Genomic DNA, 26,081 nt, shown 5'->3' with positions numbered 1-26,081 from the left:
ATGGATGCAGACTGAGAGCAGAGGCCAATGCAAACCTCACAACCCCCACAGACCACCAGCAAGGAACAACGGGGTCGGGGAAGGCCAAGGAGAAGAGAGAGAGGAAGACGGGGTGCAGTCTGCAGCAAAACCAGATCAGCGTCACAGAGTTGACAGAACACTACCATCAACTGACCCACAATTAGACCACCAGGAATGCAGTCAGAGTGTCGAGGAGGCCTAGAGGCACTGGCATGATGTGAACATCTAAACCAGGCAAAAAGCCGCTGCCAACAGGAAGGCAGCAATGGCGACAGGAGGTGGGAGTCCTGCGCCACAGGAGGAACTGGTGGAAATGGAGGCCACAGTCAACAGTGTGGAGATAGAGCAAGGAGTTGGGAGTGAGGACACAGCTCGGGAGGACCTGACACAACATCAACAGGGTGAGTAATGACCAGGGACTGGGGGACGGGGGGAGATGGGCACAATGGCACACATGTTCAACGATGTGTAGCACACTGCACACCCACAATGATCCTGGATCATGTCTCCGATCCCCGTGGCACATTCCACATAGCAAGAACAGCACACCCACATTGATGACAATATGGAACAATGCGCAGCCCAAGACTGCAGAACAAAGGACACAACTGGCTCCGCACACGTGCAGAAACAGGCCTACTACATCTGACAGAGCTGGAAACTGTAAAATGGAAATGTACACGTACAACCTCACATCTGTCATGTAGCCCAAATGTACAGGTCCCACATCTAAATCCTGCACTTCCAAAACAGTCAAAATGTACATTGTCATAGAGTCTGCATGTAAACAAGAACAATGCGCCAACATACATGCCAACACAATGTCAACATGCATCTCCCCTTCACATTGCAGAGGGATACACTTCACCTCCAGCAGAGCACAGAAAACCACACATCAGTGATGCCGGAGAGGACCACCACACCTTTGACACTGATGCCCTACAACAGCCCATGGACGTACCACGCAACCCACCACCAGGAGCAGGGCAGCCAAGCCACTTAGAGGAGCACACAGACCCTGCACCAGACCACAAAGCAGGAAGCACCGGCAAGCACGGCAGGCTCACAACACTTCACCAACCCACACTTGGCACTCCAATGCCAGGTGTCAGAACACCAAAACAAGGTGGCTGAACAGGTGCGGGTGGGGTCTGAACCCAAGGAAGGCGAACGTGGGCCCACAGAAACTTGCAGTTGTGATGCACTGCTAAGACCTGGTGGCACCACATCGAAGGGAGTACAGTGACATCAAGTCAGCCATAAATATTGTTCTCTGCCATAGTGTAATCAAGACTTAGTTCCAAATATGTGACCTACTAGTCCGCTGTGTATGCCGGTGGAGTACGTCAACACGAAAGGAGTACTGGGGGCCTGTGTCGCGGAGGTAGTGATGGTCGGAGTAGGCTGCCAAGGTCACGGGCCTCGGGCTTGAAGCCTGCAACGGTACGTGGTGGGCCCTCTTCGACACATGCCGGTGTCTGCAGGTGAGCAGTGAGACCTGGGTACGAAGGGGCGGGCAAGTTGAGTTCGGGAACCAGCGGCCCGGGTGCAGCAGGTGCACAGGATCGCAGGCACTGCTGCACACGGCATCAATACACAAAAAACAACAAAGCAGATATGTCCGTTTTCACATGCACATCCATCCCTTCCGTCCATCGGAAGGTAATTATCCCATATCTAAGTAAACTATAGTGCTCTCCAGGCATAGAGCCCCCCTCTGCTCATAGGAGGCCAAATCAACTCCCAAGATGGAAAATCCCTCTTGATGTTTAACAATGGGCTACACAAATGACGAGGCACAAAAAGAAGTCCATTTCAGTGCAATTGGCTTTAGCCACTCAAGTAAGCAAGAAGTCCATAAAGCGGTCTTGATTTTTATTTGCATATCCTTTATTCCAAATCAAGCACCATTTTCATATCATCCTAAACAGGCAGCCAACACGTGTTTCGTCTGAATGGACTTTCCCAAGGCTAAACACGATAGTAGACCAATATCTAAATTAGAGTTCTTTGTCCATGTAAGAAACATGTTCCACCTGCATTGAAGATGTGACACCTGTAGACTAGAGAGTTGAAAGTATCCTCTCTCACTCCAAATCCGTATGCACTTGTAAGCCTTGATAAACCTTCAAGCATAAGCAGTCTCGTCACGCGTGTTTAATTTAGAAGTGGCAGGGTGTGAGGCGCCGCCCTGGCAGAGACGTTGGGCATTCCGGAAGAGGACCACACCCAGAGTTACGTGCTTTTTATTCACACCCCTATGTTGGCCTGGCATATGCCGGGCCAGCCCACTCCGCTCATGCTTAGAGGGGGGGACGTAACTAGCTACATTTCCGCGAACTTCCCCAGTGGTTGGGATGACATGGTTGTGTCCACTGCCCACTACACTCCATACATCAGAGGTGTAATGTCAACATGGATATGTGTGTTGTCTGCATACTGAAGTCTGGCCATCACATCCATGCCACATTTGGCAATGGGCACCTTCTCATTCATGGGTCACTTGCATCCTTCGCACATGCCTGGTTCCAGCCTGTCACCACATTCAGCTATTGTGTGGCTGAGGTGCCATGACGCTGATAGCTCATGTACATGGCTGGCCCAGGTTCCCACAGTAAGTTGTGCTGTCATGTCTGGTGGGTGGGCATGGTGTTTGGCATGTTGTATGTGAGTTTGTGGCTTGCGCATTCCCAGTGGTGTGTGTTGCTTGTTTGTGGATTTGAGGTGTGTGTTGTGTTCATTTGGTACTTGCCAACGAGCAGTGCATTTCCTTAGGTGCCATACTGGAAGCGGCGGTTGATGATGGACTGTTGGAAGATGTAGAATCATGCACACTGCCTGGGTGGTTGTCGGCGACGTTGGTGGAGATTTCCCGGGGGACCGCTATTGCCTGCACATTGATGGGATGTGTGTGCTTTCTGTTGCAGTTCTTGCTTGGTCTCCAGCTGTTCCTGTGCAGTGTGGGGGTAGGATAGGTACTGGGGTACCAAGCTGGTGATGACATCCAGGACAGGTTTCAGGAGCAAAGATGTAGCTTCTCCGACTCTGGCAGTTGTTGGTTGGTATGTACCAGAGACCAACAGGTGCAGCACGGCCAGCAGTGTTGTCTGTGGTGGGATGTTGGTTGTCCCTTTGGGCTAGTAGTAGGCAATGGCATTCTCTGGTGATGGGTGTGTGAGGTGGGTGCATTTTAAGCGGGTCGCTGTCTTTGCCTGCACTGCCTTAGTACTGGTACGGGGGTGGTGGGGTCCAGAGAGTGGGGTGTGGTCCTGGGGGTTGTGGCGGTGGGTGTTGTGGCCCTCTTGGGTGTCCGGCCTGCATGATCAGTGGCTCTGTGGCATCTGTTGCCCTTCAGGTGTAGCTCTGGCCTGGGCTCCTTTTTGTGGTGCATGTTGTGGTCCGACTTTACACCAGGTCAGAGCAAGTGTTAATTTCCTGCTGCTAATGCGCTTTGTCACCTGTTTAGTGATCTTATCGCCGATCTGGCTGGTCGTTAAGAATGTTGCGGAGTGTTGTTGTCGCGGCATTTGGCACGGGAACGCCTACACTGCATCTCATTAGCGATAGTTGCTGGGGTCATCTATGGCAATGTTTTGGGCGGCTGCTATTGCAGGTAAACTGGTGATATCGGCTGTTTGCGCCAGCTTGTGAATAATGTGTTAGTTTTATTGCAACTTTGGCTGCGATAAATTGCCGATAACGCAGCGATAGTTCCTTGAGAATATGCCCCTTAGCCTTTTAATGGGGTAGTGAAGATTTCATATAAGCAGATGCAGAATTCTTAAAGAAAATTAATAGTGCAGCATCCTCCCCTAGCCTGGGTACCCACAAAGGACTACGCCACACACACAGCTTAGTAACACATGCCTTAATCTTCTGTGTGTAGCCGCAAACTCAGCATTCTAAAATAGCCTTCAGTGCATTCCACTCTAACACTTACATCACAGTTCTACTCAGTCCGTCTGGAGCCAAGAGGGTGCCATCATTTCTAATTCGCTAGACACTATGGGCCTAATTTTGGATGTCAGTCAGAAAGCCTTCGAATGCAGGTCGGATGCTTTCCGACCGACATCCAAGGTTTCAAATCCGACCGCCATATTATAATGGTTGCGGTTAGATTTGAAACCTGCCAGTCCATCCGGCTGGATTCAGACATAGAACCACCACATAATCCTGTGTGGACGGCGTTTCCGGCTTCAGGATTATGATGGTTTCTGACAGTCTTTCCATGTCGTGCTTTCTTACATAGAAAACATGTAGGAAAGAGACATTGGGGGCTCCTAGCAGGGCCCCCTTTCCTCCAAAACATCTGGTTGGGGGCCAAGGGAGCACCTATGATGCTCCCCTGTAAATCCCTGCATCACGTGGCAGGCACCATGGGGTATTCATGCCAATGTATCCAACTAATGTAACAAACGCGCATTGTGCCCCATTGCCCTTGGAATCTGTCAGAGTGTAACGAGGAAGGAGAAAAATGGCAGCTTGTGGCACTTAAAACTGGGTGAAAGTGACAGAAGTTAAATCGGAAGAAATAATATGACTATTTAGTGGGCAGTCAACTAACAAAAAATGCATGTTGTTATTAACTTCAACACAGTCCTTGGCTTGCACTGCACATACATTTTGAAAAACAGAAACAGGTTCCTGGTAATACACTGCAACTCATATAAGTGTTAGGACAGGAATTGTTTTATTTTTTTGAGTAACAGTCAATCCAAGTTAATGATAATTAAAGGCATATTAAATAATGGATCAAAAAACATCATTATCTGAAGTCCGGGGGCTGTAATACAGGAGTGCCCAGGAGCACGTTGCCATTACAGAAGGAGCCATGGACACTTGTGCATCCCCTTCTGTAATACCAATAGCGCTGGCACATAAAAAGGGCCGGCGCTATCATCAGAGGACGTTCACTCATTTGTATGGGGGCATGGTCCCATGCAAATGAGGAAGTCGCTTTGCCTCTGAGCCGTGCCATAATACAGATGTGGGCGCAGAGGCAAAGAAGTTGTCAGAAGAAGCACTGACAGTGCACCACCTAGAAAGTGATGGCAGCCCTCTGGAGGGTGGAAATGGGGTCCAATGGACCCCCAAACATCCCCTTACAGGCGGGTGCAGTCATTCACTGCACACCTGCATGGGGTTCTCTAATTCCCCTTCAACGTGCAGGTGGGTTGCCGCCTCCACTGTGTAACATGGAGAGGCTTCAAAGCATCCGCTCCATTTTTCACCTGAATGTGCTGCCCTGGGGGTAGTGCATTCACTATAATGCAGCACATTTTCCTGGTTAGCGCTGGGTGCACCTTTTCAAAGGAGCACCCAACGCTAATCAGGAAAATCCACTGCATACGTAATACAGCCCCTGGTCTTTCTACATCCTGTCTTTGAGAGGACCAGAGCTATAGAGGATCCCATTAGGTTTCAGTTAAATAACAGGGGACATATCAATGTAGTGTATTGTAATGTATTCTTTTGTAGTATTTGTACAACACATACTACTCCTATCTGGAGCTTTGCAGGGCTTACCTACTTTCCCTCGGGGACCCCTTCCAGGTTGTGAATGGGTTATCACCTTCTTCGCGGAGTCGGTAAAATATGAAAGTTTTGTAACCGCATTCCAGTTGCATGACATTCATAAATGCTACTACAACTCTTTATTAGAAGGGACACCCTTGAAACGCCCCTTTCTAACAGTGACTCGCAAACCCTGTTTTGTGAGTCGGTAATAGGTTAACGACTCACAAAATAGGGATGGTACATGCAGACAACCATTTTAGAGGTCGCAAGCTGCCCGATTCTTCATTTGTGACCGCTAAAAACAGTTGTATATCTGGCCCTTAAATGAGTCAGTTCATGCCTATTATGAGAGATTGATACAGGCTTTCAAACCGTACAGTGGAATGAAAAATGTGCCCACGAAAGAAATGGGACATTTTGTTTACAGATTCATGAATGGTTTGAGACCTGATATTTCTTCTATGATTTAGCAGCAATTAATCTGTTGGCAAAATAAACCACTTGATGAGATCTTGTGTTATACCAAGTATTGTGGAGACAAAATTTAGGTGAAACATCAGAAGCTAAAAGAGAAATCGATTGTTGCACAAATGAGAGTTAGGCAGAAAGGTCAGAATCAGTCCGGTTTTAAAAACACAATTACGGCACAGGAAGGATATTATCAAGTCCTGATGATGCAATGTGTTACTGGTTTTTAACAGCAGAATAATCAGTCACAGTGTAGAGATCGTGGTGTTCCAATAGATTCTAGAACTGGTATTGATGTGCCAGCTTTTAAGAAAACAAATCGATGTCACATGTACGGAAAATGAGGGCATTGGAAACGAGAGTGTAGGTTTAATGTGACTAATACTGGAAATCGGTTACAGTATGGAGGGTATACACACTCTAAGGGACATAACATGGCCCAGACTCAACAGGTACAAATACAGAGAATTCAAAATCCTAAAATATCTCAATCAATGCAGATACCACAAGCTCTGATGACTCAACAGAATGTTCAGGTAGGAAGGTACGACATGAAGCAAAATCAGCAGCTGAATCTCGGGAGAATGTATCCAAGTTGTAGGAGTTACAAATAAAAAGTTGTCCATCCCAATTTCTGAAGCAGTTTCTGTTAAAATAGGGTACTTCGAGGATCAACATCGAATTCTGGCGTGTGATTCAAGTCCAGTGAATCTGCTTGGACGTGACTTCTGCAAGCTTGATTGTTCCATCCATTGCACACTAAAAGGTACTGAGTTTCTGTAGTGGTTTCTCTGTATTTCTCTGTAGCTTGCCCTTTATGCATACTGTATTCTAATGATGTCATTACCATGACAATGGAACGTTATGCTTTGAATACCAGCAAATTGTCAGTTGCTGGAAGCTGTGGAGATGAACAGTCAATAAAGTAGTTTTTACACTTACCTGCTCCTGTGTGATTTCTACAAAATTGGCGACGAGTTGTACTGTTCCTCTCTCCACCTACGTGTGCAGATTTGTTTACTGTGTTTCCAGTCTTGTTTCCAGTCTTTTTGGACTTACATCTCTGAAGGTTCTGAAGATAAAGACAGTGGATTACAGTGGGCTATTTGTGCAACCTCTGAAGATCTTACAGGCACATACAGGTTGATGAGATGTCATTCTACGTGCTCTAAATTGTGAGCACTGTGGGGCATATTATCAAGGGGGTTTATCTCCACTTTTTTGGCTTTAAAAGACAAGAAAGCGGAGATAAAATTATCTCCCTATTACCTAGCTGTCGCTAACACCACTTAGCGACAGCTAGTAGGAGATAGCGACCATCTTGGGCCCCGCTTTGCATGTCAGTGATATTTATCACTAATGACATGCAAAGTGGGCGTGCCAAGATGTTAGCGACTGGAAACAGTCGCTAACATCGCTATCTCCTATTACCAACTTTTGGAGATATTCGCACTAAGCGCGAATATCTCCTAAAGCTAACACCTGCCCCTGAGCAATTCTTAGCCATGTTATCCAATGGTAGGTGGATAACATGGCTAAGAGCATTAGCTCGGTAATGCATGAATATCGCTGACTTTTCAGCGATATTCATGCATTTCGGACGATTTTTATCACTTAGGAGATAAACCTTGATAATATCAAGGCCCCTAAGCGATAAAAATCGCCGCAGCTCGGCGATAAAAATATCGCCGCTAAACCAACATAGCGAAAATTATCGCTGGTTGTTGGTAATATGCCTCTGTGTTTTTGCCGGAGGTCAGCAGTTGAGAGTATGAAAATGTACTGTCTTACTCCTTTTTGCAACGTGCTCGAAGTGAAGCTGGCTGTCTGTCAATTTCATCATCGAGTTACAGAGTTTCAAAGCGCTTTAGTATCAAGGCTACAAAGGTGAGTGCTTTGTCTGCTGTGTGTGGCGCATTCATTATTCTTCTCTACGCTGTGGTGTCTGTGACTGTGAGCCGATGCGGAGCTCTGACGGTGTTTTGAGTCCCAAGTTTAAAAGACTGATACTAAAGTCAGCGCTTTGTTTGTTGTGCATCACTTTAAGTGAGCGCTTTGTTTGCTGTCCAACGTTCTCCTCACCTGTCCTTCAACCATCTTTTTGAGGAGCGACGGACTTGCCTGCCTGCTTCCCGAGTGCTGAATGTTGACGTATTAGAATTCGTTCTTGGTGTTGGGGATTCATCCCAACGTGACGTCATTCCTGCACACGCCCCCTTTTTGATGTCAGTGTCAGTGTCTGAAAACATCATCTTTGCGTGCGCATTGAGCGGAAGTCTGGAGCACTGTCAAGTGAGTGTGCGCATTCTCATCATAGCTGGGCATTTGTGTCAGTTGGGTGGCAGTGTTAGGAAACGTCCTGTTTCTGCCTCCCTAATCAATCGTATGCTGAGAAGTTACTAGCACGATCAGTGTCATTTGCTGGAAATACTATCAGCGAGCGGCAGAGTGGTGCACATCGGATGAAGTCATTCCAGTGAGACAGACAGAATATGTTTTCGGTGTCTGTTGAGTGAAGGGGCATCTTCGTGGGCAACTTGTCTGGTGAAACTTGTTCATTAACCAAGTATAAAACAACTCTTGGCGGCTATTTTTTTTTTCAGTGTTTTTTTTTCATTGTTTAAATTAGGTTTCTCTTCACAGGTTTTTATTCATTTAAAAAAAAGTATAGGCTAATTCAGACTTTGATTTCTAAGTGTGATGTATTTAAACAATCTACTATTTAATGTCACTATATTTCTTATCACAGGTATAGCATTGGTTAATTGTGTTCAACTTCACAAGTTGTTAGCTGATGTGTTAATATTCATTTCAAGTTTTAAAAAAACCAAAATATATATTTTTTTTGGCGCACAATCTGCAGAACGTCCTACCTCCTCCTCCTTTTTTACAGCTTCCAGGTGACCCTCCTGTAAAATGGAAAGTGTGGTATAGAGCCTTTGGTAAATATTTAGGCGCAATAGGGGGTTCGAGGTTCAGCGCTGAAAGGAAGCGTTTCATTCTAGAGCACAATTTGCGGTTTGAGGGTCAAGCTGTCTTAGAACATCTTCCGCCTTTAGTTGCTGCTCTAGGTGAAGAGGAATTGAATGTGTTTGATCAAGCTGTGGGTATGTTGGAGAAACAGTTCGATGTAGAGAGTAGTATTGTTCTTGCTAGGCACATGTTTTTTACTAGGAGGCAGGAGTGTGAAGAAAGTATTGTGTCCTATTTTGCTGCTTTGCGCATTCTTGCTTCTGAATGCGAATTTGAACACTTTACTTCTCAACTCATTTGTGATCAAATTGTTGTACATTGTTTTTTTTGTTGTTTTTTAAAGTTCAAAAAACCTTTATTGATGTACACACAGACTCCACAGCTTTAAGCCAACAACCCGGAGGCAGGCAGCAACTTAATTCCACATATGTATAGTTCTATAATACACAGCCATAATGCCGACAGCACAACGTGCCCGGCGGCGATCCATGTCAAATACAACCCACATAATATGTATCCGTGTGATATATATACCTTGAATACCAATATAAAGAATTTATAATAATGCAATAAAAACCTACAGCCCCACCCACCCAGCCAACCTCAGCATATCTTACCCTGATACCAAAGTTCTTGATAGTCAATCAAAAATGACAAATCTCAACCAACATGTTCAATATCTACTCCACTCATCCAAACATATACACGCGTTCACACCTCTATCGCAACAACTCGCAACTTACACAGACATCCACAGCCCATATACCACCCCCTTTCCCGCCAGTCATTCAATGTCCACATAGTTCAGATCCTTCTTGACCTAGTCATTCCACCAAGGGTTCCCAGATATCAACTGGCCTTGACCTTTGAGGCATAAGTTCCCAATAGGATGTTAATTGTTCCTTGCAATATACAGCCGATCGTATCCAGCCTGCCACTGTCGGTGGGGTCGTTCTCTTCCAGTAAAGCGCAATCTGACGTTTACCTAATAACAGCAGCATGGCCACTAATTTGCGCGACTTGCAGGGTATGTCCATTATGAAACCCAATAACGCCATAAGTGGGTCCATACGGAGTTCTAATTCAACAATGTGACCGATATGTCGCAACACCTCCGCCCAGTACGTTCCTATCTGGCCGCATTCCCAAGTCAAGTGAAAGAACGTTGCCTCCAAAGTCCCACATCTCCAGCATTTTGCGTCGGTTTGAAGCCCCATCCACAAAAGCTATTTAGGCGTTCGATAAGTTCTATGCAAATAATTGAAATGTATTAGTCTCAACCTATAGTTAGGTGAGAGATTTTCATGCTGTGAACAGCAAAACAGCCACTATTTGTCGGTGATGGTTATACTAGCTTCCCTCTCCCAATCTGATCTTGACATGCTGAGTATTACAGGTGCGGTGTCTTGAGTAATTCTATAGATACGCATTTTTAGCTTAGGAGGGGAGTCGTTAGAAAGAAGGTCCTCTAGTGCAGGCAGTACAGGCGGGGCAGTCGGAAACTCTGGGTAACGAGCCTTACAGGACGCTCTAAGCTGATAATACAACAATAGGTCAGAGGCCGTGGGGTCACTTGGCTCACACATTTTCTGCAATGATAAGAATGTATTGTCTGGGTACAAGTCGCCAGCAGTGGTTAGCCCTCGGCTATGTGCTCTATTTGTAACTGCTCTATCCGTCAGTGGGACCAAAAGTGGGTTCCCCCCTAATGGCATAGACGGTGCGAATAGCTCCGCAAGTCCAGCACGTTTTGCTAGTTTCAACCACGCCCATCTCACAACTTCAACCGTATTTATATCTGTTGGGGATCTTTTAAATGGGTGGTAAACAGTTACATTAAGTGGGGTAGGCGCAGCCACATCCAGTTCAATGGCCACGTGTGGTTGAAAAGGGAAGCGGCGACAGAGGGCAACCCTGTCTAGTGCCTCTTTTAATGTTAATTAGATCCGAAATCTGTCCATTAACCTTCACTCTAGATGTAGGGGCAGTATATAGCACCTTAATTTGTTGTGTAAGTAGGGGGCTAAATCCCATCCTCGTGAACAAGGCAAATAGAAACCTCCACTCCAAAGCGTCAAAGGCCTTGGTGGCGTCCAACAATGCAGCGGCAGCCCTTATCCCAGGGTCCAGATAGTGCAATAGGCCAAATAACACTTTTAAATTGCGAGAGGTGGACCTTCCCGGAACGAACCCCGATTGGTCCGACAACGCAATTTGGGGTAACATAGGCTTTAATCTATCTGCCAATAGTTTTGCATATATCTTTGCATCTAACTTGATTAACGAGAGGGGGCGGTAAGATTCGGGGCTGGTCGGATCCTTATTTGGTTTCAAGAATGTGATAATCATGGCCTCCCGTAACGTAGGCGGCAGAGTCCCCGATTCCATAGCTTCAAGATATACCCGGTGCAGTCTGGGTGCGACAATATCTATATATTCTTTATAAAATGCTGCTGTGAGTCCGTCTGAACCTGGGGCCTTATCAGCCGGCATGCCAGCTATAACTCCCCGTACATCTTCAACAGTGATCGGGAGATCCATATACTGTCTCGCCCAATCATTAAACCATGCTAAACTAATTAGATCCAGATATTTTGTTATATCCGCCCCCCCAGGGGTTATCTGAGAGGTATAGAGTGATCCGTAAAAATCTGTCATAGTTTTTAGTATGTCCGGGGGGTCCTAGCTATCTGTCCATCAGCATCTCATAGCTCAGTAATGCATCCCGCCCCTCTGGGCACCCGTAAAAGGGATGCTAGAGTTTTCCCTGCACATTCCCCCTCCCCGTATCGCCCAGCCTGCGCATATTTGTTAAGAAATGCTGTCTCTCTTTCCGCCTCCTCCTGATACTGCGTAAGCGTGGTCCTAAACTCCGCCTGGGCAGAGGATGAAGGGACCTTGGAAATCACAGTTTCTAGCCTCGCAAGTTCCTTCTCCAGTCATTCCAGAGTGTCCCTCATGGATCTAAGCACACCAGTTTTGAGAGCCATGCAGCTGCCCCTCGTCACAACCTTGAAGGCTTCCCATAGGGTACCTGGTGAGTCAACCGACCCTTCATTTAATTCAAAATATTCCACCATTTTCTCGCGGAGTTCTTCCCGAAAGACCTGATCAAGCAAGGCACGTGAAGGGAATCGCCAGCTAAAGCGCTGTATATAAGGCGGTGGTATGGTTAATTTAACTCTTACAGGCGCATTATCGGAAAGCGACCTCGGGAGGTGATCTGCTTCTGCCACTTGGGAATGTAAGTCTCTGGACAGCAACCAATAATCTATTCTCGACCACGCAATTCGATGTGCTGTTACACATGTACCCACCCGTGTCCCCGGATGGAGCGCTCTCCCTGAATCTATCAAGCCAGCCTCCGTTATAATATCACCCAGTACCTCTGCTGCCTTAGGGTGATGTTCCCGGGGCACCCCCTGTCTGTCCACCGAAGGGGACAACACCACATTGGAATCTCCACCCCACAACACCGCTGCCCCGTCACACATTCGAACTTTGTGCCATACAGTCTGGGAAAAGGATGGGCAGTCTGTATTAGGGCCATAAACATTCAGTATCATCACCTGGACGCCACACAAAACCCCCAATAGCAATATATATCTACCTTCCGGGTCAATGATCGTGGAATAGGTTTTCCACTGTAAACCTCTACGGATTAATATAGCCGCACCTCTGGCATAGTTGGAGTATGGTGCTTCCACTACCTCCCTCATCTACTGTGTCTGAGCATAGGTGCCCTAACAGCTGCCAAATGAGTTTCCTGCAACAAACAGATGTCTACATCTTTACGCAGCAAATAGGAATGTACCAATCTCGCCTTTCGTCGGTCATTTAACCCTCTGATATTCCAAGAAATACAGGTGATGGTCTTCACAGGGATTTACAAACTAACAAATAATCAACCTTACTGAATCTTCCTTCTGTGAACAAAGATATTCCAATTCTTATAAGCATACCACAGATATCAATGACATTTCCCGTCAAAATCCAAACGAGCACTCCAGGCTGCCTTCGCCTATGTGTACTATGAATCATTGGTAGATTAGCCCAAAACCAGAGCATAGACATGCTGAGTAGTATCTGCTGAGTTATAACACTCTCCCCCCAACACTTTCTCTAAAGACCACAACTGCAGGGTCCCCCCGTCCCACCCACCCCCCAATCAGGTCGTGTATTTACCCACCCATCTCCCTTTCTGTACAACCCAACTAAAAGCAAAAACAAAGTCAAGACAGCGGGAATCATCCCAGGGGGTACGCAGGGTGGTCGCCATATTCCCTGTACTTGTGACAGGGTGGCCGAGCTGCTGGCGCCACTTCTTCATCACAAGGACCCGCCTGTTACAGGGTGAGCCACTGCGCACATGTTAACGGTCAAGCCTCAGGATATACTGGGGCCTACGCCAAATGAACATGAGTACCCATCCCGATAATAATACAATGTACACCAGAGCAAATATCCCATCACCCAGCAACATTTATACTATCTTAATGCATTTAATAACACAAAACATTCAATGTCACTTAGCCTCTCAGTGGACTCCTGCTCTTCCGGTGTCTTCTGTTGCTTCTGATCTCTGGCCAGTTGTTTGGCATAGTTCAGTGCCGCCTTTGCATCGACAAAGAAGGTGGGCCTGCCAGGTCCCTGAACTCGCAATTTCGTTGGATATATCAAAGCATATTTCGTCCCTGTTTGCTGGAAAATCTTTTTCGCCAGCATAAACTCTCTACGTGCAGCCTGTACCTGCAGGGTGAAATCTGGATACAATGCTATGTCATTTCTGCGATATTGTATCTTATCCTTATCTCTAGCGAGGCGCAGTATTGCGTCCCAATCTCTATAGTTTAGTATTCTAGCCAAGATCGGTCTGGGCGGAGCACCCGGCTTGGGTCTGGGTCCCAGGGATCTGTGAGCCCTCTCAATCAAAAACATTGGAGACAGACCATCACCAAAGAGATCCTTCATCATAGTCTCAATGTATCTTTCCATATTAGGAATGTCTGTGGATTGAGTAACCCCCGTGATTCGTATGTTATTTCGCCTCGACCTCGCTTCCAAATCCTTGTTCTTCTGTTGAATGAGGGCCAGTACTTTATCCATACCTCTCACTTTCTTATCCAGCTCTGTTTGGCCCTCCTCCGTCTCGGTAACACGCGTTTCCAGCACCCCCACTCTACCCTCTTGCTTGTCCATCCGCCTTGTGATGCCGTCCATGCGAGCGGCCAACGTGTCCATTTTGGCGTCGATGCCCTGCAGGCTTGTTTTCGACCCCTGAAACATGGATCGTATATCCGCAGCCGGCAGCTGACTTGCGCTGTCATCCGCCGCCTCGTGATCTGGGTGTTCAGGGTCGGGCGGTTTAGGATTCTTCTTGTCGAAATCTATTTTGGGCTGACGTGTTTCTGGTTTACCCATCTCGGCACTTGGGCTACTGCGCTACTCAGCAGCCTACTCTTACCGCGACCTGATTGGGTTCCTCAAACTTGCACCTCTAAGGTATCGCAGTCTTCATTCACTAGATCAGGCCTGCACAGCTAATGAACTCAAAGTTCATGCGGTGCACACCAGCGAGGGACACCTTGCCACGTCGTGTCTGTATGGGGAATCAATGTCACAAAGCATCCCCCACTACGTTAGAGAAAGATCTCCTACCCGCACCGTCGCGGAGCTACCACCACAATCACACAGTTGTTCCATAAACAGGCTAAAGGCGATGGAGTTTGCAGCCAAACACTAATATCCTACACTACACGTCAAATATCCACTGAGGCAGCACCCTCGGTACAATCGACTTTCCTCAGCTGTGGTAGTGTGAGCATCGCAGTAGCGTGGTGTCCCTCACCCTCTACAATCCAAAATGGCAGCAGTGATTATCCTGAGTAGGCACAGTGCATCGTCAACACTCCGCACATGTCTCGCCATGTAAAACGGCTATAAAGTGAAAGCCAATCAGTTGCACAGCATCCACCATCCGCTAAATTTTGTGATACAGGTGCATTAAAACCGAAGACCCATGGCAGGGGAGGTAACCAACTGGCGGGGTCAATGCGACCAATTTAGCGGCGGCCCGCACCCGGCCTGTAAGCACCAGCGCAAGACGTCAAGCACCGCTTCTCAACGAGCAATCTAGCTGCCGTTACCTTTAGATGCCAGAGTCCTATTGCCCATGTAATTGCTCCTACACTCTCGATCCCCACTGGAGCAATCACCACACGTCCTCCGGTCCAATCTCAGCAGCCCGTGTCTCCGAGGTCACAAGATGGCAGCCTCCAACCACCTATTTAAACCAGCGTGGCTGAAATATATCGACAGCTCCGACATTCGCAAACCTCCGGTGCAGCCTTGCTGCGTGCCCCGTTTCCAATTAGCAGGTCTCCGCCAGCCCCTAGCAATCTCCTACGTCCGGCAGTCCCACCTTGTAACTCGCGATCTCTCCAAGGAAGGCCCCTCAACACCGGCCAGTCGCGCCGTATTCCCGGCCACGTCCGCTTCACCCAGGAGCCCACAGCTGTGTTCTGAGGATGTCCTCCTCCGATACCTCTTTCCGCTGCCCAGCCGGGTGCAGCATCAATCGTCTCCGGGCCCCAGCTCGCTGTTTCCTCAGGGTTTCCAGCACTCGAGTCCCCGGCCGCACGTCGTCACGTAGGCCTTTCTTCTGCCCGGAAAAGTTCGCGGCCGATGCACTACGGCCGTGTGCGCTGGACCTCCGATCTCTCAGCCGATCAATGCGGAGTATACCCGCAAGCTCTGGCCCCAGGCAGGTCCGAAAATCAGCATTGTTTTGAAGGATATTTATCGGATTTTGGGCTCGCCGGCGGAGCTGCAAAGTTAGGCAGCCATTCCGCTCAGCGGCCAAGCCACGCCCCCGTTGTAAATTGTTGGGAGAAGAAAGTTCAAGAGAAATTACTAACCTTAAAGAATCCACATTTGGATGAGACCATTACAATTGTCAAAAGTGTTGAGCTGTCTCAAAAAGCATCTAAGGAACTCAAAACCAATGACTGTAGTGAAAGATCTTAAAGACCAGGTTGTGAAAAATCAAGATGATAAAAGTCAGATTGATAAAAATAAAACTCAATCCGAGCAAAAGGGGAACAGATTTAGTTCCTCTAGGTCTGAGAAGAAAGGTTCTAATTCTAAGAATGTGTGTAATAAATGTATTTTCCCAATCCCAAGAAATGTCCGGCAAAGAATGTACCTTGTCATAAGTGTGGGAAGCAAGGACATTTTGTCAAAATGTGTGGTTTCCATGGGGGTGTAAATGTTGTGTATTCTGAGGAATCCAAGTGTGATGCTGTCTCGGAAGTTATTAGCTCTATAGCTGATTTTGTTGTGATTGTCAAAGATGATTCTGAGGATTGTGTTAATCCCATTGTAGATGTGTTGTTTGATGGTAAATGTCTTCATCTCCAAGTGCATTCAGGGGCACGTATGACAATGATCACAGAAGAGTTGTTTGAGTGCATGTGGGGGAATAGGGCTCTTGAGCCTCCTGATAGAAGTCCGGTCTCTAATGAAGGAAGGAAAATTGATTTGACAGGGTTTTTTGTCACTTCCTTAGTTTTTAAGGATAGGCATATCCAAGGAAAGGTGTATGTGGCCAAAAAGGGGCTCAACATCCTGGTTGGTACCACCAGGGGTTGTTTGGCATGACTCTTAGGCCTGGTACTTCCGAACAGGTGTCACTAGTTGGTGAACAGGTAGAAGGTGAAAGTTTTGTTTATTGGTCTATGAAGTACCCCAATGAATTGTTGACAAACTTCGTGTGTTAAGGGGTTTAAACATCTTATTAAAGTCAAAGAAGGCACTGTCCCGATCAAACATAAATTACGCAATGTGCCTTTTAGTACCAGGGATGATCTCTCTTTGGAACTTAAGAAGATGTGTGAGTCTGGAGTTATTGAACCGATTGAGTCTTCACTCTGGTTATCTCCCTTGGTGGTTGCACGCAAAAAGAATGGCAATCTTAGGGTCTGCATTGACTTGCGCAGTGACAAAAGGGAGATTTGGGTGGATTCCCACCCTCTGCCCCGTATTGATGACATACTGTCAAAATTTGAGGGTGCTGTGTTATTTTCTAAGATTGATCTGGCATCCGCATACCATCAGGTTGAACTTGATCCAGCTTGTAAACATGTAACTGCTTTTGTATCACCAGTGGGTACTTTCCAGTTTAAGAGGATGCCTTTCAGGCTTGCCTCAGCAGCCTCAATTTTCCAACGTGTCATGGAAAAGATTTTAGAGGGTGTCACAGATAGTGTTGTTTTTCAGGAGGATATCTTGGTCGCTTGAAAGAACAAGGAGTTGCATGACAGAAATCTGGCTGAAGTGTTAGGAAGGTTGGAAAGTCAAGGTATAGTTGCAAACACACTCAAATGTGTTGAATCCATTGAATATCTGGGACATCGTGTTTCAGGTGAGGGTATTGTACCAAGGGAAGGTCTCATTGAAGCTATTTCCAACGCTCCTTGTCCCACCTCTAAAGAGCATGTGTCTTCTTTTTTGGGTTTGTGTGAGTTTTACACAAAGTTTATTTCTAACTTTGCTGCGAAAACCGTTCACATGAGGGATCTTCTCAAAAGAAAATCTGTATTTATTTGGAGTAATACATGTCAGGAAGAGTTTGTACTTATCAAAAAAGAGTTGGGGTCATGTAACATTCTTACTCCTTTTGAGCCTTCATTTTCATGTACTGTATCTGTCGATGCAAGTCTTGATGGTCTCGGGGGCATGATCTCCCAAGTCAAGCAAGGGAAGGAATTCATGATTGGTTTTGCATCACGGGCTTTACGCCCCAGTGAGAAGAATTATTCGGTCATTGAGCGAGAATTGCTTGCGTGTTGCTGGGCTGTTGAACGGTTCAAGTGTTTTTTGTGGGGAAAGTCTTTCACACTTCTTACTGACCATAAACCTCTAATTCCCATTCTGGAAGGGAAGATTGTCAAAGATCACACTCCCAGGATTGCCAAGCTGAGTTCAAAGCTGCTTCAATATAATTTTGGAGTAGCACATATTCCTGGTGGGAAAAATACACGTGCAGATTATCTGTCTAGGTCTCCTTTACCCCTTGGGAAATCTGAACATGATAATGATGCTGATGAAGATTATCTGATTGCTGCTGTGGATGTGTGTGGTGTGAGTAATGTTTCTGAGGGTGATTGGTTTTGGGGTATGGTGAATGATTCTCTTCTTAGGAGAGTTTAGGAGTTTATTGTTACTGGCTGGCCAAAGGAGAAGCATCTTGATGGTGATCTACATGCTTTTGCCAAGGTTGCGGACGTGCTTCCTTTAGAGGGTGGAGACATAATCATGCGTGGGGACAAGTTTGTTCCTCCTGAATGTCTCAGAGCTCATATCATTGAGTTTGGGCATAAAGAACATCTTGGGCAGACGAACACAAAAAAAGGATTAGAAGTGTGTATTGGTGGCCTTCTATGGACCGTCAAATAAACAATATTGTGGAAATATGTTTGACATGTTCCACCAGTGATAAAGTTGTCAAAATTGTGTCTCCTCCTTTACATCAAATAATGGCACCTGAAGGTCCCTAGTTGACATTTGCCATCAATTTTGTGGGGCCTTTTAATGCGTTAGGGAACAAGTACAAGTTCGCTCTGGTGGTTGCTGACTATTCCAGTAAGTGGTGGGAGGTTTGTTTTATGACTGATCCAAATTCATTGGAGGTCATCAAATTTCTTCAAACTTTGTTTGGAAGAGAGGGTTTCCCCAAGGAGATCGTATCCGATAATGGGGTACAGTTTACCTCCAGGGAAATGTCTGTTTTTCTGTCCGAATGTGGTATAACCCACCGTCGTGTGGCATTGTATCACCCCCAGGCTAATGGTTTCATTGAGCGCAATAACCGCATGTTGGTTGAGTGTGTTCATAGGCTGTTTCGTCCAAAGTTGACATCAAGGAAGCTGTCCAAAGTATGTTGTGGGCACATCACACTACACCTAGCTCTAGCACTAATTCAAGTCCATTTGCTCTATTTCGGGGTAGACAAGCTTCTTTTGACATGTGTCCTGCTTGGATGAAGAAGTGGAGTTTGGTTTCCAAGTGCCAAGAGACACAGAGTGACATTCCGAAACAAGATTCAAATGAAGATGTGAGCAACTTTAAAACCACAGTTTCTGTGGGAGACTGGGTCAGAATCAAGACTCCTGTCAATGTCCCAAGGGGTCAATCTAAGTTTGGCTCTCCTGTCAAAGTGGATGCTGTCTCTCGCTTTGCTGTGAGAGTCAATGGTAAGAATTGTTGGAATCTGGCTAGGATGTATAAGATACCTTCGAAGATTGTTCTACAATTGGGCTTGGAGACAAGTGACAGTTTGCAGAAGTCTGATTTTCATGTTGATTTAAGATATGTTCCTCCACGGAGGAGTGGTAGGAGAAGTATTCCCCCAAAACGTTTAAACCTTTGATGTGGTAGGACTTTCTATCTTGCTTTAACCTTTATATCCATTTATTTGGCTTTTATCTTTCTTTCATGCTTGCTTTATTTTTATATTCTTAGTTTCTAATGTTCTGTGCATTTTATCACAATTGGTAACTTTTTACTTTGTTTTCTTCTATTTTATATATCTATGGAAATAGAGGAGATGTTGTCGTGGTTTCTCTGTATTTCTCTGTAGCTTGCCCTTTATGCATACTGTATTCTAATGATGTCATTACCATGACAATGGAACGTTATGCTTTGAATACCAGCAAATTGTCAGTTGCTGGAAGCTGTGGAGATGAACAGTCAATAAAGTAGTTGTTCTCACACTTACCTGCTCCTGTGTGATTACTGCAGTTTCATACCAATGTTGTTTTTAAATTTGCTCAACAGAAATCTGACATGGGAAGGTATTCTCTCTTAACAAGAGATGATTTGCTTATTGAACTAAGAGATACAGTGTGTCCTAAAGTCTTGGACTTTAAAGGTAAAGATATTGGACTAATCAAAGGTGTTGAACCAGTCCAAATCACTATCAAACCAAATGCAGAGTCTCCAAGAATCCCACATTACAATTTGATTCCAGATACTAGTGATGGTATTAATCCCTTGATGGACTTAAAGATTGAGCAAGGATCTTAAAAGAGATAATGGAGAGTGCATGTAACTTACCCATTATGGGCTTGCATAAGCTGAATGGCAAATATTGTATTGTGCATGATTTGCGGAAGGTGAATACCATAGTTGGTCCATGTTGTCCTGTGGTACCTAATTCAGCTATGATATTGTTTTATATTCCATGCGAAGCCGAATGGTTTTCAGTCATTGACATATGCCAGGCATTTTTCTCTTTTCTGTTGCATGAGTGTTAGACCTGGCACCATTGGTGTGGGTTTCCCTTCCATTTTTTGCGGTTGCTTTCCTCTATTTTTGCTATGTGTGTTGCTGGTCTAGATGCTGTGGGCACTTTGCCAGTGCTATTCAGTGCCAAAGTGCAAGTGTTCCCTATTGTAAATTGTTGTAATGGATTAGTGACTCTGTGATTGGCTTATTTGATTTACTTGTCAGACCCTAGTACAGTGCACCCTGTGTGCCCAGGGACTGTAAATCAAATGCTGCTGGGGGGCTTGCAGCACGGGTTGTGCCACCCACTGAAGCAGCTTGTAAAATGTAACTCAGGCTTGCCATTGCAGAGCCTATGTGCAGCCTGGAGCTGCCATGTCGACTTGGCAAGTGCACCACTTGCTAGTCCCTAAACCTTCCCTTTTCTACATATTAGTCACCCCTAAGGTAGGCATTGTATGTAAAAGGTAGGACATGCGCTGATGTGTGTGGCATGTCCTGATAGTGAATTACAGCCAATTTTGTTTTTCACTATTGCAAGGCTACCTGTTCCCATAGGCCAGAATGGCCAGTTTGATTATAACATCTTAAAATTCTAACTGACTCAGGGAACTAGGTAGAAATTCGAGTTTAGTATGCCTGAACGCAGAATGATAAAATACATCTTTTAGTGAAGTTGGTGTTTGAAAATACCACTTTTAGAAAGCAGATGTTTTCTTGCCTAACCATCCAAGCCTGCCCCTGCTAGGTTGTGTATTCCATGCCTGGCTTGGGAGTGACAGGGGCTGGGGTGGCTCCAGGAGACAGGGTGAGTCAACACAAGGCTGAACAGACCCATCTGCATTGGGAGTGGTGGGAAGAGTAGCTACTGGGCCTGAATTGGGCTGTGCTTGCCTTCGACAATGCTGGCTCCATCTCCTGTGGTGTGTCTGATAACCCTGGCCCACACTGACAAAGGAAGAAGTTGTGCACTCGCAGAATGCACCCAGAACTGGTTTCGACTAGGTACAGACACTCTGTGCCTTCAGAGACACATGATTTTTGAGATAAAAAGAGGGACCCAGACCGCAGAACTTTAGATCACTTCAGGGAATCAAAACGACCCTTTACCAAAGAGAAGAACCAAGGAAGCTGAAGGAGGAGACTGCGAGTCGCTGGGAGCTGGAACCGCGACTCAACGAGGAGAAGCGTGTCACCGCCACATCAGTTGTTGTTGCATCGCCGAAGAAGCATGCCGCCGCTGCAGCTGTTCGCCGTCACATCATCAACAAAGCGTGCCGCATCACCGGAGAAGCGTGTCGCCGCCACAGAGGTCACCATCGCATCACCGGAGAAGTGTGTCACACAGCCTATCGCAGCTCAGAAGTTACCAAGTTCACCGCACGGCCGTCGGGCGTGCACGCATCATATCCAACATTGTCGCACCGCATCAAGATGCCATTTTGTCCCATCGCACCGGATCATCGCATCGCATCAAGCCGCCATCTTGTCGCATCGCAACGGATCACAGTAAGAAAACGATGCATCACCTCCTCTCCAATAAGGATCCAACACATCACCTCCCCTGCTCTGCAGTAAGGAACCGACGCATCGCCTCCCGTGCGGCAAGGAACCGATGCATCACCTTCCCTGTGACCCTTTTGTTTGTATTGCGTGATGCATCCATGGTACTTTGAGATTAATGTATTGCATTTACCATCTACATTGAACCAAGCTATTTCTAACATTTTAAAGTCTATTTATGATTATAGTATTGTGGATATTTGTCGTTTGGTCTTGTGTTAAGTGTAGTAAAGATTATTTATTTTTCTAAACTGGTGTGGTGTCCATTTCTAGTGTTTTTACTGTATTACTGTATCTGTTCACAAATGCTTTACATACTGCCTCTGAGATAAGCCTGTCTGCTCATGCCAAGCTACCAAGAGGGTGAGCAGGGGTTATTTCAGAGGTGTAGCCCCTTACCCTTACTAGAAGCAAGGGTCCCTATTTGGTCAAAGGTACCTACCTCTGCCAAATAGAGACCCCCAAGTTCTAACATTGGTTAACAGCGGTGAGGATTTGGACTTGCATTTGTGATTCATATACAGTGATTGGTGTACACTACTAGTGAGTGAAGACCACAACGCAACCACATAATTTTTGGTAGAATTTTCTTTGGAACTTCTTTTTGCTTTTTGAGATCTACCAACTGTTTTTCACCATGAGCAAAGCAGCATCCAACGCATCAATGGATCTACAGTTTGATATACCTACACTGCCCCACAGCTTAAAGCCTTCTGTAAAAAATGTAAAATCCCTGAGGAAGACATCACCAAGAAGGAAGAGTTCCAAAAGGCACTGAGGGCCAGGTTGGAATCTAGAAATGCTACTTAGCATCCTGAAGAGCCTAGGGATGAGGCAGAGAATACAGATGAGCAGCTGGATGGGCCATTGGGCCTAACCTGGGAGAAGTACTTTCAAGGCCAGGAGCAGCTGGATGGGCCATTGGGCCTAACCTGGGAGAAGTACTTTCAAGGCCAGGCAGTAGTGTTTCTTCAAAGGGCCTGTCCCCAGAGGAGCTGGAGAATAGGGAGAATGATAGAATGCATAAGATGGAGCTAGCCAAGCTCAAAATGGGTGGTCAGATAAAGTAATAGAATAGGAAATTAGCCTTGGAGGAAAAGAGGATGCATTTAGAGCATGAAAAAATGTTGAGGGAGTTGGAACTGAAAGCCAACAGTTTAGAAATTACTTCCTCTGGTGGCATCACACCATCCGTGCCTGTAGAAACAAGAGTGTTCATTCCCAAGAATGTTATTAAGGAGTGTCATAAGAATGAAGATATTGGGCAATGGTTCAAGGCCTATGAGGTAGCTATTACCTCCCACCGGATCCCTGAGAAGGATTGGGGAGGGGGTTGTGGAGGTGGTTCCTCAGTGATGGGTGGGATACCTTATTGGATTTGCCTTCTGAAGATCAGAACTCTTATGCACACATGAAAGAGGTCTTAATGTATAGGTATAGGTTGACCCCTGAGCTTTATAGACAAAGGTTTAGGAATTGTAAGAAACTGGAGTCTAGCACTTGGGTAGAATAGGTTTCTTTCTTTGGCAGAGCATTGTATGGTTGGGTGAAGGGTAGCAAAGTGAATGATTTTGAAGCACTCTATAATTTGATTGCATGGGAGCACTTGACAATAATTGTTTTCCAGAGCTACGCAAGCACCTTATTGCTAGCAAGCTGACTAACCCTAGGAAACTTGCTGAGGAGGCAGACCACTGGGTGAGCACCGGGGTCCAGATGGGTCAGCTGGGAGACTTCATTAAAGGTGGCCAGGATCCCCAGAAGAAGAGAGGGGGCACAAGGGTAAACAGAGGGAGTTCCAGAAAGGGCCCCAAAGTAATCCCTAATGGAACCAAGGGAAGGGTTCACAGCCTCCCCCTGAGAAGAAGCCCGGGGCCCCGACAGGTAAACCTGTTCATAGGGGACCCATTAAATGTTTTCAGTGCAGTGAAGTGGGCCACAGGTTCTAAGATCCCCAGTGCCCACAGAGAGGCAAAACAGCATACACTGGTGCACCACCCCAGCAGATGGCTAGTGTAGCCCTGGGGGAGGAGTTGGGTGCCCAAGGTGGGTGGGGTCCTACAGAGATGTCCCTTTTCCTTTTAGGAGACTGTGAGGTGGTCCCCAGTGCCCAGCTGCCTGATAACATTAAAAAGTACAGGCAGTGGATGACCGTCAATGGCCATAGAGTGGAGGCTCTGAGAGACATCGGAGCCAGTCTGACAGCTGTCAGTTGTCGGCTGGTGTCTGAAGAGCAGGTGGTCCCCAATACATTTTACCTATTTGTTGCCACTGACAACACTGAGAGCCACTACAAGATGGCTCAGGTTCCCTTTGAGTGGGGGAGGGGGGCTCTCTGGTACTCTTCAAGAAGCCTTTTGACTGTCTGTTGGGTAACGATTTGGAGAGCTCCCCTTTGGCTAAAGTGGAGCACTCATTTGGAGATGTTGGGTCTGCCTGAGTGGGTGTGTGTGACCACAAAGTCCATGGCAGCCAGGAGGGGTGTTCAAGAGGACCTGGAAGCTGGAAGAGTGGCCCAGGTGTCTGCCTTAAAGACAAGAGGCTTGGTGTGCGGGAAACCCACCCCCACAGTTCCCACGGTCCAGGAGGAGGCAGACCTTGAGGGTGATGCCCTAGAACCCAGGGAATCAGGTAGCTGAACTGGGGGACCTGCCTGAGCTGACCCATTGGAAGCAGGAAGAGGGACCCTCCAGGGAAGAGTTCTGTGAGGAGCAGAACAAGTGTCCTTCTCTTGTGGGTTTGCTGCAACAGGCTGCAAACCAGGCAGCAGGTGGTCAGTCTGGATCACATTGGATCTACTAGAAAAATGGTATCCTGAATAGCGAGCCTAAGGTTGCTGAGCCTGGGTCAGCCCGTGTGCTAATGGTACCCCAGCGCTTCAGAGTCTTCCTACTGGGTTTGGCTCATGATGTGCCTATAGCAGGACATTTGGGGCAGGACAAGCCAGGCTAGCTTGAATCCAGTGGCAAAGTGGTAACTTATAAGTTCACCACTCCTTACCAACCCCAAGTTAATGGGCTGGTTGAGAGATTCAACCGGAACCTCAAAGGCATGATTATGGGTCTTGAGAAACCTGAGGTGTAAGTGGGATGCCCTCTTTCCATGCCTTCTCTTTGCTTACAGAGAGGTGCCACTGAAGTCCTTAGGGTTCAGCTCCTTTGAACTGCTGTATGGTCACCCTGTAAGAGGACCTCTGAGTTTCGTAAAGGAAGGCTGGGAGAAAGCAGGATGTATATAGTTAAATACTGGCCTTCAGAAACCAAACCCGGTGTTTCAGGCAACTCGCCCATTCAAATCTGGAAGTCAGCCATGAAGAGATGAAGCAGTGGTACAATCAGAACGCCACTCTGATTGAGCTTCAACCTGGTCAGATACCTTGGTCATGGCCCCCTTGGAGCCCTGTGCGCTCCAGGATAAGTGAACCAGACCATTTTAGGTGGTGGTGCACAAAAGTAATGTCACCTATTTGGTAGACTTGCGGTCTCCCAGGAACCCTTTGTGGGTCCTGCATTTCAACCGCCTGTAGCCACACTTAGAGAGGTCCGAAGTGGGCATGCTCCTAGTGATAGATGATGGAATGGAGGAGGAGACTGAGCCTCTTCCTGACCTCCTGTCTGCAACAGAGAAAGATGGGTCAGTGGATGGTATAAACCTCTCTTCCACCCTGACCTCTGAATAGCAGAATTACTGTCGCCAGTTGTTGGGACAGATTTCTGATCTGTTCTCCCTGATTCCAAGTGTTACTGATTGGTGTGTCCATGATGTAGACACTGGGGACAGTCCTCCTGTTAAGCACAAAACTTACTGAGTGACTGACAGGGTGAGAGCTTGCATCAAGGAGGAGGTCTCCTAGATGCTTGCATTAGGGGTGATTGAGTCCTCTAACAGTCCTTGGGCTAGCCCAGTGGTCTTGGTCCCAAAGGCTACCGCACCAGGTGTCACGCCAGAACCCCGGTTCTGTGTGGACTACAGAGGGCTCAATTCATTCACCAGGACTGACGCACACCCCATCCCCAGAGCTGATGAGCTCACTGATCGGTTAGGGGCTGCCCGGTACCTCAGTACGTTTGATCTAACGTCTGGGTACTTGCAGATCGCCTTAACTGATGGGGCAAGAGTGAGGTCAGCATTCTCCACACCAGATAGGAACTACCAATTCCGGGTTATGCCCTTTGGGATGAATAATGCCCCTGCCACCTTTCAGAGGTTGGTCAACCAAGTGTTGGCTGGACTGGAAGATTTCAGTGCTGCCT

General features: G+C 46.7%; 1 protein-coding gene across 4 annotated transcripts in view; it reads right to left on the bottom strand.

Annotated features, from left to right (window-relative positions):
- The window catches only part of CYSLTR1 (cysteinyl leukotriene receptor 1), a 676,208-nt gene that overhangs the window by 332,169 nt on the left and 317,958 nt on the right, over window positions 1-26,081 (bottom strand). The window contains exon 2 of one of the 4 annotated variants that reach the window (XM_078688520.1): window positions 6,949-7,078. The exons of 2 other annotated variants lie outside the window; for them this stretch is intronic. The gene's annotated coding sequence lies outside the window, so the exon portion shown is untranslated. Of the gene's footprint in view, window positions 1-6,948; window positions 7,080-26,081 lie in introns of those variants that run through there. One more of the 4 variants, XM_078688517.1, reaches the window with a different exon arrangement.

Source organism: Lissotriton helveticus, chromosome 4_1, assembly GCF_964261635.1.
Source record: "Lissotriton helveticus chromosome 4_1, aLisHel1.1, whole genome shotgun sequence".
In the NCBI taxonomy this organism is placed as follows: Eukaryota; Metazoa; Chordata; class Amphibia; order Caudata; family Salamandridae; genus Lissotriton; species Lissotriton helveticus.
This window is presented reverse-complemented; position numbering and strand designations above follow the sequence as displayed.